Raw genomic sequence first — 17,546 nt, forward strand, 5'->3', positions numbered from 1 at the left:
CTTCTCTGGAAGTCCAGTGATTAAGACTCTACGATTCCAATGGAGGGAGCGCAGGTTTGATCCCTGCTCAGGGAACTAAGATCCCACATGCCACATGGGACGGCCAAAAAAAAAAAAATTTGCCCAACACCCTATGATGCAGGGACTCTCAGCAACCCCCCACAGAGATGAGGAAACGGAGACCTGCCAAGGGAAGTGCCACGCTCAGTGGGTCCAAGAGTGGCCCAGAGGCATCCCTTTGGGTTTATGTGTGACCTTATGGGATTCTGAGTTGTTTCTGCTGGTCTGAGCCTGAATGCCTGGATCTGTCCGGACGCCGACACCAGAGGAGGCTGCCTGGACATGTTCAGGCAAATTTTGCATGTGAGTGACTGTATGTGGAAGGGAGGCAGCGGGCCAGATCCCAGACAGGTGGGAATGTGTGTGTGCTCAGCTGTGTGGGAAAGTGTGTGTGTGACAGCGCACAGGCCAACGACGATTCATGCATCCACAGCCAAGCTCTGTGTGTGTGCATGTGCGTATGTGTGTGTGTGTGTGTGTGAAGGGGGGAGGGACAGCTCGGGGAGGCTTGGATGGGGCTGGAGCTGAAGTCGAAGGAATGTGGTGGGTGAGGGAAGAGCCCCGCCAGTCACAGGCCTGTTATTTATAGACGGATCCTGGTTCATAAATTCCAAATGTTTTTTTTTTTATCTCCCTCACTGCCAGGCCCTTATAAATATTCATAAGTTTCCTGCCTCGGAATATTCAAGTAGTCAGAGGAGGAGTGGGGTGGGCCGTGAGAGGGGAAAGAGAGGGTCCTGGTGGCAACGAGAGGACACGCGGGTGGAGAGGACGGGGCTCTCTCTGGAATTGCCTTCTCCCTTCGGGGCTCCTCTTCCAATGCAGCTGCTGAGATGAGGAAGGTTCTCGGCCAATATGGAGATCTCTCAATGCCTATTACTATTCTTCCCCTGTGTCTGTGGAAAAATACCGCCCACTCTGGGGGCAGAGAAGGCGTGTGTGCTGTTCTCTCAGCTCTGACGATAGCTCTGGCTTGGAAACTTGTTACCCTGGGACCCCCTCAGCTCTGAAGGGGCTGGGAGACCCCTCAGACATACGATGAGACAAAGGAGCTCTGGAGGCAAACCCTCCCGTCCCGTCCCATGGAGGGGATTAGATCCCAAAGACTAGTCCGTAAGGGAAGAAATAAAGTATGTGTGTGTGTGTGTGTGGACCTGCATCTGTGAGTATCTCTTCAAATGTGAAAGAGACTGTGGCCGCTGGTAGAAGCGTTCACAAAGTTTCCAGTTCTCTTTTGGGCTCAGGATAAGACTCTACTTCCCCAGTGTGGCCCTGAGACTTCCCTTAGCCAATGCCGTGTGGGTGGAAGTGACCTCCGGGGAAGAGCTGTAACAGCCACTGCGTGATTTGCCACATTCTTGCCTCAGTAACTGGGGAAGTGCATGTGGATGAGAAGCCTCCAGCAGTTGGCCACATGAAGCAGAAACCCCTGCCAACCGGCATGTAGCATGAGCAACTGCTCATTTGGTTGTGCTAAACCCCTGAGATCTGGGGGCTGTGTGTTATGCAGAACAGCCTTGCCTGCGCTGACTGGCACAGAGCCTGAGTGTGTGAGATGGATGGGTGGCACATCTGTGTCTGTGCGGCCAAGAACCCACGTGAGTGTGTAGCCGGGTACAGGCCTAAGTGTAAGCATTAGCAAGTGTATGGAACGACACACACGTATATAAAACAGGGACTGAGTAAGAGTGTGCAAGGCTCTGTAGGTGGGTAAAAAAAAACGTGAATGTGAATGGCCAGGCACTGCATTGCACAACTCCGGGGGGCACTGTTCTCCGAGAATACCACATCTCCTGGAGTCGTGGCACTGCGGTAAACATGAAAGTATCATAGGGTGGGAGGCTGTGTCTGAATGCGCTGCCTTGGCTGGCTGGAAGTGTATTTGCGATTCATTCTGTGCCCATGTGCGTGTGTGCAAGGATTTATATACAGTTACTGTACCAATGTGCATGTGTGTGCCCAGCGTGTTGCTGCGGGTTTGAGGAGCATGTATGGGTTTGGATGCTGTGTGTCTGTGTGCGGCAGTGTGAATTGACCCCCTGTGTGTGATGAGTCTGTGTGAAGTGAAAGCACCGCTCTAGTCTGCATCAGAGTGGTCACAGTCAACATGGAGGGAGGCATGGCCACCTTGGGCATTCCCAAGCTGTCAGCTCTGCTGAATATGTTTCTGGGCTCAAGGACCTGAGCTAGCTTCAACTTACGTCCTTAGGATGACCTGGCATTGGAAAATAAAAATCACTTCCCCTCATTAGTCCTGAGATATGCTATGTCATTTACAATGGACATTAGTCAGTGGTACTCAATGGTTTGAGCAAAGTGGCTCAACAGGTAGGGAGATGCCTGCTCTCCTCAACCCTCCCCCCGCAAGAGAAGCACATTTTCTTTTTCTACCCTCATAACCTCTTCTCTGGTCTCAGGATATGGGGTCAGCACTGGTCCATCTCAGGCAAGTGAAAGAAAGTGAAAGTGTTAAATTGCTCAGTCGTGTCTGATTCTTTACAACCCCATGGACTGTAGACCTCTAGGTTCCGCTGTCCATGGAATTCTCCAGGCAAGAATAGTGGAGTGGGTTGCCATTTCCTTCTCCAGGGGATCTTCCTGACCCAAGGATAGAACCCGGGTCTCCTACACTGCAGGAAGATTCTTTACTATCTGAGTCACCAGAAAAGCCCTTGGTCCATCTCAGGACTTAGGTTCAACTCTGGTCCATGTGAGGACCTGGATTTGACCTTGCCTATCTCAAGCTTGAACTGTAGCCTCAATTCATCAAGGACTTGGGTTCATTCCTGGGCTCCTAGGTCTCCTAGGGCCAGGTTTATCTTTGGCCTATCCCTAGCCTGAAGTTCAGTCTTTGCTGATCCAGGGCTTGGGCTTGACCCTAGACTGTCTCAGAGTCAACCGTGGAGTATCTTAAGACCTCATGGGTATATCTCTGCTCTGCAGGACTTGAATTAATCTCCAGTCTCAGAACCTGAGTTAAGCCTGTTCTGACTCAGAACCCAGCTTCCCCCAGGTCTATCTCAGGATCTGAGTCCCCTTACCCAAGCTCAACTTTCAACAATCGGTGGTAAACCCACAGCTGACATTTCCTCTTTCTGAGCATCTCCTTACTCATGGATCACTTCCCCCAACAAGTGCTTAGGCCTCTTGAATGAATGTCCACTTCAAATGATTGGTGTGTCCCATGATTAATGAGGGTAGGGGGATTTTATCTCTCCAATGCCATTATCTAAAATTCACCAGTGTGGATTTTATGGGTCTTTCAAGGATTATTGCAAGGCTTTCTTGATAAGCTATTACAAGCAGCATTAATCTTCAAGAGTTGGGGAGTTTACGAGAATCCATCAAGAGTCTTAACTCAAACACTGGAGTTGGACGCCCCCTCCCCATCTGATCTCTCTCTAGGCTCAGAGGCCCAATCTGAGGCCAGGAGCTCAGTAGCAGACTTTGAAGAGGGCCTTCTTCATGAGTGAGTACAATGGGAACGAACGCCTGCATACTGTCATGGGGCAACTTGAGCTAAACTGGGAGGCTCAAACTATTCTCCATTTTCCTCCAGTGTTCCCTGATCTCCCAGGGGAAATAACAGCCATAAAGTAGAAGCTCTCTTCTCCCCTGACATATTTTACAAACATTTGCTCCATTCTGGCCCCTCCCTCCTGTTACAGTAGAGGAGTTGCCCTTCATTTCAAAGATCATGCAGCTCTTCTTGCTTTGGTCCTCTTCTGCCTTCTTATGTTGTTGTTGTTCAGTCGCTAAGTTGTGTCTGACTCTTTGCAACCCCATGGACTGCAGCATGCCAGGCTCCCCTGTCCTCCACTATCTCCCAGAGTTTGCTCAAACTCATGTCCATTGAATCGGTGAACCATCTCATCCTCTGTCATCCCCTTCTCCTCCCACCCTCAATCTTTCCCAGGAGCAGGGTCTTTTCCAATGAGTCAACTTTTCCCATCAGATGGCCAAAGAACTAGAGCCTCAGCTTTAGCATCAGTCCTTCCAATGAATATTCAGGGTTGATTTCCCTTAGGATTGACTGGTTTGATCTCTTTGCTGTCCAAGGGACTCTCCAAGGGAGTCTTCTGTCTTCTTATACGATCTCTTTTATCTGTATTTATCTATTTATCTTATTCATTTTAAACTTTTTTATTTTGTATTGGAGTATAGCTGATTAATAATATTCTGATAGCTTCAGGTGAACACTGAAGGGATGCAGCCATACATATACATGCATCCATTCTCCCCAAGCCCCACTCCCATCCAGGCTGCCACATAATACTGAGCAGAGTTCCCTTGCTGTACAGTAGGTCCCTGTTGGTTATCCATTTTAAATATAGCAATGTGTACATGTCGATCCCTAACTCCCTAACTATCTCTTCCTCCCTCCCATTCTCCCCCCCCCCCCCCCAGCAACCATAAGTTTGTTCTCTAAGTCTGTGAATCCGTTTCTGTTTTGGAAGTAAAGAACTTTCTCATTGGTTTTTAAATAAACTCAAGTCTCTCCTATGAAAAAACAAAACCCCTTACTTGACTCCTCCTTCCATCTGTCTCCAACTCCTCTCCTCCTCTTTTTAGTTGCCTACACTAACTGCCTCCGTCTCCTCACTTCCTGAGCTAGCACCTCCACTGCTCCTGTCTAGTTTCTGATCCCATCATACCACCGACACAGATTTTGCCAAGTTCACCCATGGCTTCCATGTTTCTAAACACAACGGCCATTTTTCAGCCTGTCATCTCATCAGGGTTCAACTCTGTTGACTTTTCTCTCTTTCTTGAGACATTTCCTTCTCTGGCTGCCATCACACATGTTTGCATGGTTTCTTCCCACCCTAGTGCATCTCCTTTGCAGATTCATCTTCCTCCACCTGGACATTAAATGTTACTCAAGATCAGGATAAGTCAACCTGAGCATGGCAGATATTGTGGCCAGATAACAATTCTGTGCATTGTAGGATATTCAGCAGTATGTCAGGCTTCTACCTGCTAGACACCAGTAGTATCCCCTTTCAGCTGTGACAACAAAATGTCTCCCCAGACAATGCCAAATGTCTCCCTGGGTGCAGAATCATCTCCAAGTTGAGAATTAGTGCTCCAGACTCAGTCTTAGGCTCTCTCGTTCCCTCGAATTTTCTCTGAGGGTACTTACTCTTACCAAATCTCCTATCATCAGGTGCATGTATGTACATCCTCAGAACTCCAAATACATATATATATATCTGACTCCTTGATCCCCTCCCCCTCCCCCTCCCCCTCTCCCTCCAAGATGTCCAAGACCCTTGGACATCTCAAAAGCATCTCAGTCCCAAAGTGCTCAAAATGAAATGCAATCTTCTCTCCTGAACCTAGTTTAGATCCATGTTCCTATGTTACCTCCTCTATCCCCTTCCCTACCCCCGACCAGTGGTTCAGATGCCCGGGCATTATCCCCACCCCCATTTCTACTCTCACTTGGTCTGAAAGTGAAAGTGAAGTTGCTCAGTCGTGTCCGACTCTTTGTGACCCCATGGACTGTAGCTTACCAGGCTTCTCCGTCCATGGGATTTTCCAGGCAAGTGTACTGGAGTGGGTTGCCATTTCCTTCTCCAGGGGATTTTCCCATCCCAGGGATCGAACCCAGGTCTCCTGCATTGTAGGGAGACACTTTACCCTCTGAGCCAGCGGGGAAGCCTAGATACTTTTACAACTCACGCAGGGTTCTCCAGGCTGTATCATCACTCAAAGGTCCAAGCCACCCTCACAATTAAAAAAGTCTATGTGATCAGTCTTGATCTACCCTTTCTCTTACCAGTTCACTCCACACATGGGAGACTCAGGAACCTTTTTTTTATATTCCTTACTCCAGTATGGTTTATTACAGGATACTGAATATAGTTTTCCTGTACTATACAGTAGGACCTTGTTGTTTATCCCTTCTGTATAAAATAGCTTGTATCTGTTAATCCCAAACTCCCAATCCATCCTTCCCCCATGCCCCTCCCCTTTGGCAACCACAAATCTGTTCTCTATATCTATGAATCTGTTTCTGTTTTGCAGATAAATTTGTTTGTGTCATATTTTTAGATTCCCCATATAAGTGATATCATATGGTATTTGTCTTTCTTTTTATGACTGACTTCACTTACTATGATAATCTCTAGATCCATCTACATGGCTGCAAATGGCATTATTTCACTCCTTTTTATGGCTGAATAATATTCCATTGTGTATATGTACCACATCTTTATGCATTCATCTGTCAATGATTATTAAGGATTAAGGATGTTTCCATGTCTTGGCTATTACATATAGTGCTGCTATGAACACAGAGGTGCATGTATCTTTTTGAATTATAGTTTTGTCTGGATATATGCCCAGGAGTGAAGTTGCTGGATCATATGGTAACTCTATTTTTAGTTTTTTGAGGAACCTCCATACTGTTTTCCACAGTGGCTGTACCGATTTACATTCTCACCAACAGTGTAGGAGGGTAGGGAACTTTTATAATGCATACTGATGATATCATTCTCCCAACCAAAACCTCACTGGCAGGTTTCTTTTATTCTTAGGATACAGATAAAACCCCTTAACACAGCCACGAGGCCCTGCAAGCCTGCCCTGTATTTACTTCTCTGCTTTCATGCTACATTTTCTCTCCCTTCCAAGGCCATCTTTGGTCTGCCATATAGTTTGCCCCATCCCAGAGCCTTGGCATAAGCAATTCTCCCTGCCTGGAATAATACTCTTTGTTCTTTTCTTCAGATTTCAACTCTTACTTCCTCTGACTTTCCAAATTAGATCAAATCCTCTTATTAGAGGCTCTTTTGACACCAAGAATCTTTCTTCAAGCTGTTATCACAGCTGCCATTTATATTTACTTGTAAAATTTGGTCATCACCTGTCTTTCTGGTTTGAAGGAGGCTCCATGCACTGCTTGGCTCACCATCTTATCTCCCAAGAAAGGCACATAGTAGGTCCTCAATGGTTATTTGTTGAATAAATTAATGATTGGATAAATGGCCACACTGCTTTTAGGATCAGGTTAGAGTGATGTGCTCTGGCATTTGAGAATCTCCATGACCTCAAGAACTGAGCTCTCAATCCAGGTAAAGGTCAGAACAGAGACCGAAAGGCACAAGACGCAAAGTGGAGAATAATAATTCTGTAGAAGTGGGAAGACAGAGGCAGGGATGACCAAGAGAAAACAGGCCCTCTAAGGAGTGTGGAGGGTAAATCTTGGGGAATGAAATGCCCTCCACAAAACTTAGAAGGGAAATTCAGGCCATTATATCTTCCTGGTTATTAATGGCCAGGGTGACCCAGCTTGTATTTGGTCTGCTCTATTCACACTGCCCCCCCCCCCAACAACCCTGACCTTTAGAAATGGTCCCTAGGTCTCTGGTTCTCTCCAAATATCACCCCATTTCTCTGTTCCTCACTTTCTCCTCCCAGACACCAATCGGGTCCATCAGCAAGTCCTGATGGCTCTCTCCTAAGAAACGTGCCAATCTGCCCACTGGTCACTTTTCCAGGTGCTTCTTTCCCAGCCCAGCCACCTCTGGCTTTTGCTTGGACCATTGCAGTCACCTCCTCCCTGATCTCCCTGCTTCCACGCCCACTCAGTGGTATCCTTTCCCCATCACAAAACTTAGATGAATCTTTAAACAACGTGAATCAGATCATGGCTCCCCGCTCCGCTGCAACTTGTCCAGCAGTTTTTCATTGTATTTAGAATAGAATAAAACCCAACAACTCACTTTGGCCCATGAGGCCCTGCATGAAGTGACCCCTGCCAACCTGTAAGACCTTAGTCCTCTCCTCCTCTGAAGTCACCCAGCCCTCTTTCCAGAAGGCATGAAACTCATTCCCATGTCAGAGCATTTGCACTGAGGTCCCCTCTCCTAGAATGTTCTTCTCCCAGAATGCTCTTCCCTCTCCCAGAATGCTCTTCTCCCAGTTCTTTTCCTCTCCCAGAATGCTCCTGTCCCAGTTCTTTCCCTCTCCCAGAATGCTCCTGTCCCAGTTCCTTCCCTCTCCCAGAATGCTGTTCTCCCAGTTCTTTCCCTTTCCCAGAACACTCTTCTGCCAGAATGCTCTTCCTTCTCCCAGAATGGTCTTCCCTCTCCCAGTTCTTTCCATGGCTGGCTCCTTGTCATCTGTCAGGTCTCTGTTGACATGTCAACTCTTCAAACTTCGAAGATGATTAAGTTCTGGGGATCTAATGTACAGCATGGTGACAATAGTTACCAACACTGCATTATATACTTGAAAGTTGCTAAGAGAGAAATCTTAAATGTTCTCACCTCACACACACAAAAATGGTAATGATGTGAGGTGATGGAGGTGTTAACTAACTCTATGGTGAAAACCATTTTGTAATATATGTGTGTATCAAATCATCTTCTTGTACACCTTAAAGTTACACAATGTTATATGTTCATTATATCTCAATAAAGCTGGAAAAAAGTCACCTCCCCAAAGAGCCCTATCCTGGTATCTTGAAAAATAAAGTTCTCTGGTCACTTTCTTTTACCTGTTCATTTCATTACAGCACTTATCTCTCTAAAACAAACTTGTTTGTATATCTGCTTATGTGTTTGTTGCGTCTCCATGTAATACACACATCACAAGACTGAGGTAGACCCATCATATTCACAGTTGCGTCTCAGCACCTACAACAGTGCCTGAGACTCTAGGCATTCAATCAGAGTTTGTGGAGTGAATGCATTCATGAGTGAATGAGTGATGATGCCTAGTACTGCCTCCCTTCCCAGTGACCCTTCCAAGAGAAAACTCCTATTTATAAATCCTTACTGAGTGGGAGACCTCCAAACCACATGTCCCCAGGAACCCAAGATGTCTGACAAATTGGACAACAAGTGGATTCCTGATGCAAGTTGAAAGAGACAAATTCTCTAGTCCAGGGAGATGGAATTGGAACATGGAGGTCAAGGCAATTAAAAGGTATGGCCAGTGGGGCCCTGGAGGTGGAGATGCATGGCGGATCAGGGGCTGCAGAAACCAAAGCCATGACAGGCTGGAGTGAGGAGTGCAGAAATGAAGACTCCTCAGAGTAGAGGGTGGGACAGAAAAGAGGGTTTCCTCCTGAATCCATAGGAGCCCCACCTCTACCACATCCCTCACCCTGGTTTACATCTGCACAGAGCTGTTACCGGCTGATAATCTCTCATTTATTACAAGTCTCTTTTATTATGTATAATTTTATTGATTTACTTATTTTTATTTTTGGTTGTGCTGGGTCTTCGCTGCTGCACAAGCTTTTCTCTAATTACAGCAAGTGGGGGGCGACTCTCTAATTGCGGTGCTCAGGCTTCTCATTGTGGTGGTTTCTCTTGTTGTTCTCTAGGGCACGCAGGCTTCATTAGTTGTGGCTCCTGGGCTCTAGAGCACAGGCTCAACAGTTGTGATGCATGGACTTAGTTGTTAAATGGCATGTGGGATCTTCCCCGACCAGGGATCAAACCTGTGTCTCCTACATTAGCAGGCAGATTCTTTACCGCTGAGGCACCATGGAAGCCCTGTTACTGATCTCTTTCCACTAAAATGTCAGCTCCATGAGAGCAAACACCCTATCTTTCTTGTCAACCTGGTGCCTAGTAGGTGGAGAATAAATATTTGCTAACTGAATTGCTAAATGAGTGAGTGAATGACAGCTTCCTGAGTCCCTGAAGCCCCAGTTATCAGGTTTTCTGAGACTCCCTGTGTTCTTTGTCTAAAACTCTTACTTCACTGGGCCATATTAGGGGGCTTTTTATTCCAAACAGATGCTCCAACATCCACCCATCCCCAGGCAGACAGACGGGAACTGTGATGTTTGGAGGCAAATGAGAATGAAGAGAGATGTCAGGAAAGAGTGCACAGTGGGAGAGGAAACCATGGCTTTAAAGGACTGACTCTCAGAACAGGAGAGAAACAGACAAAGCTGGAAGGCTACTGGGACACCATGGTAATGCCAGGACCGAAATGCAGAGGATGAAGAAGCTCTTTGCGTTTCAAAAATATTCATAATAGGGGACTTCCCTGGTGGTCCAGTGGCTAAGACTCTGTGTTCCCAATGCAGGGGGCCTGGGTTCCAGTCCTGGTCAGGGGACTAGACCCCACATGCCACAACTAAGAGTGGGCATGCTGCAGCTAAAGATCCCTGTGCTGCCACTAAGACCTGGTACAGCTAAATAAATAATTATTTTTTAAAAAGAATATTCATAATGATGATTCTAGTCAGTGATATAGTCCCTAACACACGCTGAGTTCCACCTGTGCTGGGCGCCACTCTAAGCCATGACTTAGCATTGGCAGCCATAACTGGCCCTGATGGGAGGGGGGTGTCAAACAGGGGAGCATCTCAGCTAAGACAGCCTGAGTGAGGCTGGCTCGGGGCTCTGTATTTGGACTCGTGTAACTCGGGTCTTCTCCTCCATGGTTCTCTAAAAAGGGTCCGAAAAGGTCACTCATGCTGGCTTTGAGATCTCATTTTGCCAGGAACCCTGGGGAATTTGGAGGTGCGGGGAATCAGTCATTTGCATCCCAAACCATGACATGTGGGTACTGGGGTACACAGGGGGCTCTGTGACTGTGGACATCAGTGTTCATCCACAGGCACCTGTGAGCATCTGCATTCTGGACACACATGGAACATCTGGACAAGTCTGTGACGAGTCATGTGCATGGGTGCATATGAGCATAAATCGAGGGGAATGCTGGTGTGCATCACCGGGTGAGTGCAAACATACATGCCTCTTGCACTGTTGTCCATAGAAGGAAATGTGAACATTTCCTTCGTTTAGATGTGTTCACAAGTGTCTATTCCCATATGCAATTTGTGAGCCCACAAGTCAGCCTGCATAAGGACTCTTAAATATATATATACGTACTATACACACATAAGGCCCATATATGGGCTTCCCAGGTGGCTCGGTGCTAAAGAATCCACCTGCCAATGCAGGAGACATGGGTTCAATCCTTGGGTTGGGAAGATCCCCTGGATAAGGAAATGGTAACCCACTCCAATATTCTTGCCTGGAGAATCCCATGGACAGAGGAGCCTGGCAGGCTTCAGTCCATGAAGTCACATGACTTCATGTGACTTGTTGTCACATGACTTAGTTGTCATGACTTAGCAACTAAACAACCACAACATATCTTTATATACATCAGGTGTACACTGCATACATGTGTAACTATATACCTCTCTTCTTGAGTCAAGTTCACATGCTACTGTGTAGCCACATACATAAATGCAGACTGCTTAATCCAGAAGCTGCACTGCCACAGTGCCCATCACAGAAGGGAACGCCCCCTTATAAACACCCATGACCCTCTGTGTGCTAGCCCGCACAGCCATGTACATATATGTATGTCTAATCAGCAGCCACAAACATGTTACACATTTGTGTCCATTCAAGAAGATCCCTGCCCTTCCATGTATTAATATAGCTCTCCATGTTCACTTGTGTCCATCTGCCTGTAACAGCGAATATTTCCACACTCCTCTCAGCAGGAACTGACATCTGTATATGTTCTGTCAGTTGTACTCTTAGGTCTCCTCAACCAATTCATTAGCATGGCAGTCAGTCCTGAAATATTCCTGCAGAATTTATGCTTTACTAATAAGCCTAGTGTCCTGCTGAGGTCACATGGCACTTTACAAGGGCTAATGGAGCCAGCTTCGGCCAGCAGGGCTGGGGATTCCTGGTCTCCCAGAATAGCCAGAGAATGTGCTCACTGGAATGAGCAAATTTCTCTTCCTTCTCACTGCACCAAATGCCCCAGCCAGTGCCTGTCTGCAGAACTGAAGTCACATTTCAAGGTATGTTTATCACCCCGGTGCTACCCTGGCATCACTTTAAGGGGGGCATCATCGTCTTTGCCATTATACTGAAGGCAGCATTGCTGGTGGATGCTATGCTGAGGGCTGCCTCAACAGACTGTGTGCAGTGGGAAGGGACAGGCAGAGATAAGAAGTAATCCCAAGGGACCTGGTGGGACTAGAGCAATGGAAGAAATGGGGACCCTGGCACTATGCCCTGGGGGAGGGAAGCTACAGAGGAGCAAATAGGGGATCAAGACTTGGCACTCGGGGACTTCCCTGGTGGTCCAGTGGCTAAGACTCCAAGCTCCCAATGCAGGGGTCTCGGGTTCAATCCCTGGTCAGGGAACTAGATCTCACAAAGACCCAGTGCAGCTCTGGGGGGACCAGCAGGTCTCCAGCCTCTGCCTGAGTCTATGCACCCGAGGCCACCTTGCTCTTCTGGATGGATGGATAGGGCAGCAGGGAGAAGGCTGTTATAAATTAAACATTGAGACGCCGTCTGAGCACCAGACTGCTGTCGCCTTATTGGCTGGTTCTCTCCCAGGAGGCTGCAGGACCGCAGGGTGGGGGAGAGGGCAGGGGAAGTGGCTCGCTTAATTAATTAGTCCTAATTGAGATATCTTTGTAAATATCCCTTTATGGAAGGACACTTCCTGGGAATTTGCCATCTCTATTTGTCCGCAGCCCCTGAGCATCGCAGAAATGACAACAAAAGAAAGAGCAATCCAAAAGACTGCTGGAGATTTAGCTGTGCTTCTGATGATGGCAGTAACACTGAGGGGTTGGGCGAGGAGGCTCAGAGATACACAGAGACCCAGGCGGAGTGGCAGGCCGAGAGACAGAGAGATGCAGGCAGGGAGACACGGGGAAACTGAAATACTGGGCAGGAGGCAGCAACAAGCAATAGGGAGACCAAGCGACACAGGCGGAGTCAAGAAATTCAGGCTCTGAAATACAGGCAGAGGGAGAGACAGCCAGAGATGGGCGGAGAAACTTCACACCAGGGAGGACCAGAAGTGGGGACAGATGGACCGCGGCTGGGCCGACAGACCTTCCTCTGCCTTTTCCCGCCTCGCCTGGTCTCCCCATCTCCCAGGCAAACTACCCACTGCGGCAGCGGCAACCATCAAGCCTGATTCCTCTTTGGCCCTTGCTCCCCTCCCCTTCGCTCTCCCTCCCCCAATCACTCCTGCAATCATCTTCCTTGTTCAAAATGAGCTTCCGCAGCTGTAGCCCAGACAGCTGTCCCATCTTGGAGCCATGCTGGGTCCTGGTGGCTGGGTCCTAGAGGGACACCCTCCTGGGCAGCAGAGTGGGTGGAGGAGGGTGAGGGAGGGTTCAGGCTTGCCGAGAGCTTGGGCACCCACCCACCCTTCACCCCAGACTCCCATTAAAGCATGGCCCGCATCCCCAGCATCACCAGGGGTACAGACACTCCCCGCTTGTCCCTCCAGGGCCTTCAAGGGCTGATCCTGGCCTGGCCTGTCCCATCCCGCTCACTGAATCCTGCCCAACACAGGTTCCAGCTCTGTCCTGTCTCAGGAACCCTCTCAGGTCTGAGAATTTGAGCCTCACTCTTAACCCCTGTCAGGGTGCTGGACTGTGATAGAGCAACTATGGCAATAATGGAAACAGAATCCTAGAGAGAGACAGAGATAGAGACTGAGACAGACGTGGCTTCCCATGTGGCACGGCGGTAAAGAATCTATCTGCCAACGCAGGACATGCAAGAGATGAGGGCTGGATACCTGGGTTGGGAAGATCCCCTGGAGAAAGGAATGACAACCCACTCCAGTACTCTTGCCTGGAGAATTTCACGGACAGAGGAGCCTGGTGGACTATAGTCCACGGGGTCGCAAAGAGTCGGACACGACTAAGCACGCACACAGGGCATGGTACAAGAGCTAGACATGGAAGAGATATAGTGGCAAATACACCAAGAGGCAGAGATGACAGAACCAGAGACAAAAGAGACTCATAAGACAGAGACACCCAGGAAGGAGGAAGGAGACTTACAGACAGAGACAGAGACAAGAGAGAGATGGAGAGAAGACAGTGGGACAGGGACAACGAGAGGCAGACTTGAGACACAGGCAGACAGATAACCATCAATATTCACGCAACAAACACTTTTTGAGGGGACTTCCCTGGTGGCCTCGTGGCTATGATTCCACACTCCCAATGAGAAGGGGCCTGGGCTCGATCCCTGGCCAGGGAACTAGATCCCACATGCTACAACCAAGAGTTCACAGGTGGCAACTATTAATCAAAGATCCTGCATGCTGCAACTCAGACTCAATGCAACCAAATAAATACAAATAATAAACAAAGGGAAAAAGCCTCCACTTATTAAATGTCTATTATGTGATGGGCTTCCCTTGTGGCTCAGCTGGTAAAGAATCCGCCTGCAATGTGGGAGACCTGGGTTCGATCCCTGGGTTGGGAAGATCCCCTGGAGAAGGGATAGGCTATCCACTCAGTATTCTGACCTGGAGAATTCCATGGACTGTATAGTCCATGGGGTTGCAAAGAGTCGGACACGACTGAGCGACTTTCAGTTTTTCACTTTCTATTGTGTGATGGTGATACACAGTGAAGACAAAGAGAGAGGAATAAAGATAGCTAATGAGACAAAGATATGAGAGACAGAGAGAGAGACACAGAGAGAGACTTAAAAGACAATGTTTAAAAATAGAGAAGCATCAAGGCTGAGACAAGAGAGGACTGAGAACCAGCCTGGTCCCTCAGATCTCTCAGTGGCAACTTCTTCACTCCCACACACAAAGACACCCAACCCCACATCAAACTCTCTCCAAGCACCTGAACCTCCCCCGGAAGGCTGCTTTTCTTCCTCGCCCAGCTTCGTGGCTGCTCCTCACTGGAGCTTCACAAAGAGGCGTTAGCCACCCAGGGCCAGAGGTGAGAAGGATGCTGGGGGGAATGCAGACGCCAAGAGGCAAAAACCAGAGCTTTGCTCTGGAAGAGAAGGAAGCCAGTTTTAACTGCACTCAAGCAGCCCCAAGGTCTAGACAACCCTCCCTTGGTAGCTGTCCATGGTGCTGTTGTTGGTGCCGACTGGATGGGCAAAGGCAGCATTTCAAGCTATTTCTATGTGTTGCCTCAAGCTCAGGTGGTAGTCAGCAGCACCCAATGCTATGGTCCCTGCCTATCTTACCAGATCCTCAAACAGAACACCTGCCATTCCATCCCAACACCTTTACATGCCCTGTTCTCTTGATCTCTCTCCCTCCAAGTTACCAGCTGTCTTTACCCAGCTCTTACTCATCCTTCACGTCTCAGGGCAAACATCACCTCCTCATTAAAGGTGACCAGTCCCGCCCAACTTCCTGTCCTCACAGTTCCACACCTTCTCCTTCACAGCCCCCACTGATTTTTAACTATCTAGAAGTGTGCAAATGGCTATTTGCACAATTCCGGGTTCACTGTCTCCCTACGAAGCTTTGTGAGGAAAGAGACCAAGTCTTCCTTGTTCACTGCTGTATCCCCAGCCCCCAGCACAGGACTTGGCACAGAAGAGCTCAGAGATTGCTAGCCGGGGATGATTGCTTTCTGGTAGCAAGATCACTTCATACTTTTATGGGGGCTGCTGGCAGTGTGCCTGTTTGTTGGACATCCATTCAAACAGAGAAGAGTTGAGAAACAAAGACACAAGGGGGAAAAAAGTTTTAAGAAACAGACATTTCTGAGGAATTCTCCAGCAGTCCAGTGGTTAGGACTCTATACATTCACTGCTGAGGGTGAGGGTTCAATCCCCCATTGGGGAACTAAGATCCTACGAGCCACAATGCCAAATTAATTAACTAATTAAATAGAAAAGTGAAAGAAACAGGCACTTCTGAGCCACGGGAGAAGATTGAGTTGTTGTTATTCAGTTGCTAAGTCATGTCTGACTCTTTACGACCCCATGGACTGCAGTGTCTGGCTTCCCTGTCCTTCACTATCTCCTGGAGTTTGCTCAAACTCATATAGTCACAGAAAGACTCAATCAAGGCTCAGAAGTTTCACTAGCAGAAAGAAGGGGCAGTAGTGTCATGGGGCAGAACATTCAGGAAATACCTACTACCCCAAATGAGACAATTCCAGTAATAAACAAGAGGGACAAAAGTTTTTGCTTGCAGGGCAGTACCATTCTGTTGGTGGAAAACAGTTACCAACATGATTTCAGATCAGTATGAGTACTGGGAAAATAACAGAACAGGTTCAAATAATAAAGCGGGAGTGTTTTAGCTGGGGAGGCCAGGGGAGCTCAGAGGGGTGAGAAGGAGCTGACTAAAGGAAGGATGTTCCCAGAAGATGGGAACAGGTTCTAGAGGCAGGAACAAGACTAGCATGGGATGGAAACGTGGTCCTTCCTAGATCTGAAACTCAGGCAGGTAGGGATTTGTGATAACAATAATAGCTAACCAAAAAATAATAATAATAATAATAGCTAATCTTCAGAGGCTCCTTCCACATGCCGGGCACATTGCTAAACACAATGCTATATGGTCTATATTCTATTGTCCCCATTTTATGAATGAAGAAATTGAGGTTTACTGAATTGGGCCAGGTAAGGAGTTTAGATTTGGTGCAAGTGAGATGGGGAAAATTTTAAATGAGACAAATTTCACACTCACAATCTAGAAGGATATGCTAACAATTAGGTCTCTAGAAAAATGCAACAGGCAGCCTCATATTCCTTTCCTGCTCCAAAGTCCTCCAGGTCTCCCATTCTTTGACACTCAGAATGAAGTAAAGGCAGGCTTCCCTGGTGGTGCAGGGATCCGCCCGCCAATGCAGAGGACGTGGGTTTGATCCCTGGTCTGGGAGGATTCCACATGCCAAGGAGCAACTAAGCCTATGCACCACGAGTATTGAGCTCGACGTCCAAAGCCAAGCCATAACTATCGAGCTCACATGCTGCATCTACTGAAGCCCATAAGCCTAGAGCCTCTGTTCCACAAGAGAAGCCACCACAATGAGAAGCCCTCACACCACAACAGAGAGTAGCCCCCACTCAATTCCACTAGCGAAAGCCCTCACCAGCAAGGAAGACCCAGTGCAACCAAAAATAAAAATGAATAAAAAATTTAAAAGAATGAAGTATAGGCACCTCAGGCCAAATCCCATCATGACATGGTCCCCACTGGCCACTCAGGCCACTTCCACACTTTTCCTATCCTGGTACATATTGGTGCTTAATAAAAAGCTGTTAAGTGAATAAATGGGATGCCAGGGAGGGCACTGAGCACAAGAGGGATGGTGACTCAGGTGTTCAGTTTTTCTGAACTGCTTGCGCCTCTCTGTCCTCAACAGGATGCTCCTCACCTCCGAGGCTTTGGCCATGCTGTTCCTTCTGTCTGGAGTCCCCCTGCTCTGCTTTCACCTGGCCAATTCCCTCTCCACTTTAAGACTCAGTTGGACATCACCACCTCCAGGAAACCTCCATCACACCCCAGCTGATTTCAGTGCCCCTCTCCTGTGTCCCCATAACACTCTAGAAATATCCCTGTCTCCACGCATACCATGACGTGTCACAAGTCCTGTGGATGAGACAGTGATCTGACTGAAGTCAGGGCTTTATTCATGTCTATATTCCACAGTCCAGGACCCTTCCCAGTACAAAACAGGTACTCAATTATTTCCTGACATTTTGAGGTGTTTGAGCAGAAGTCATAAGTCC

General features: G+C 47.9%; 1 protein-coding gene across 2 annotated transcripts in view; it reads right to left on the reverse strand.

Moving 5' to 3' along the window:
• OLFM2 (olfactomedin 2) overlaps positions 1-17,546 on the reverse strand; it is a 73,192-nt gene that overhangs the window by 31,341 nt on the left and 24,305 nt on the right. The gene's annotated exons all lie outside the window — the stretch shown is intronic.

The sequence above is a fragment of the Muntiacus reevesi genome, chromosome 1, assembly GCF_963930625.1.
Source record: "Muntiacus reevesi chromosome 1, mMunRee1.1, whole genome shotgun sequence".
In the NCBI taxonomy this organism is placed as follows: domain Eukaryota; kingdom Metazoa; phylum Chordata; class Mammalia; order Artiodactyla; family Cervidae; genus Muntiacus; species Muntiacus reevesi.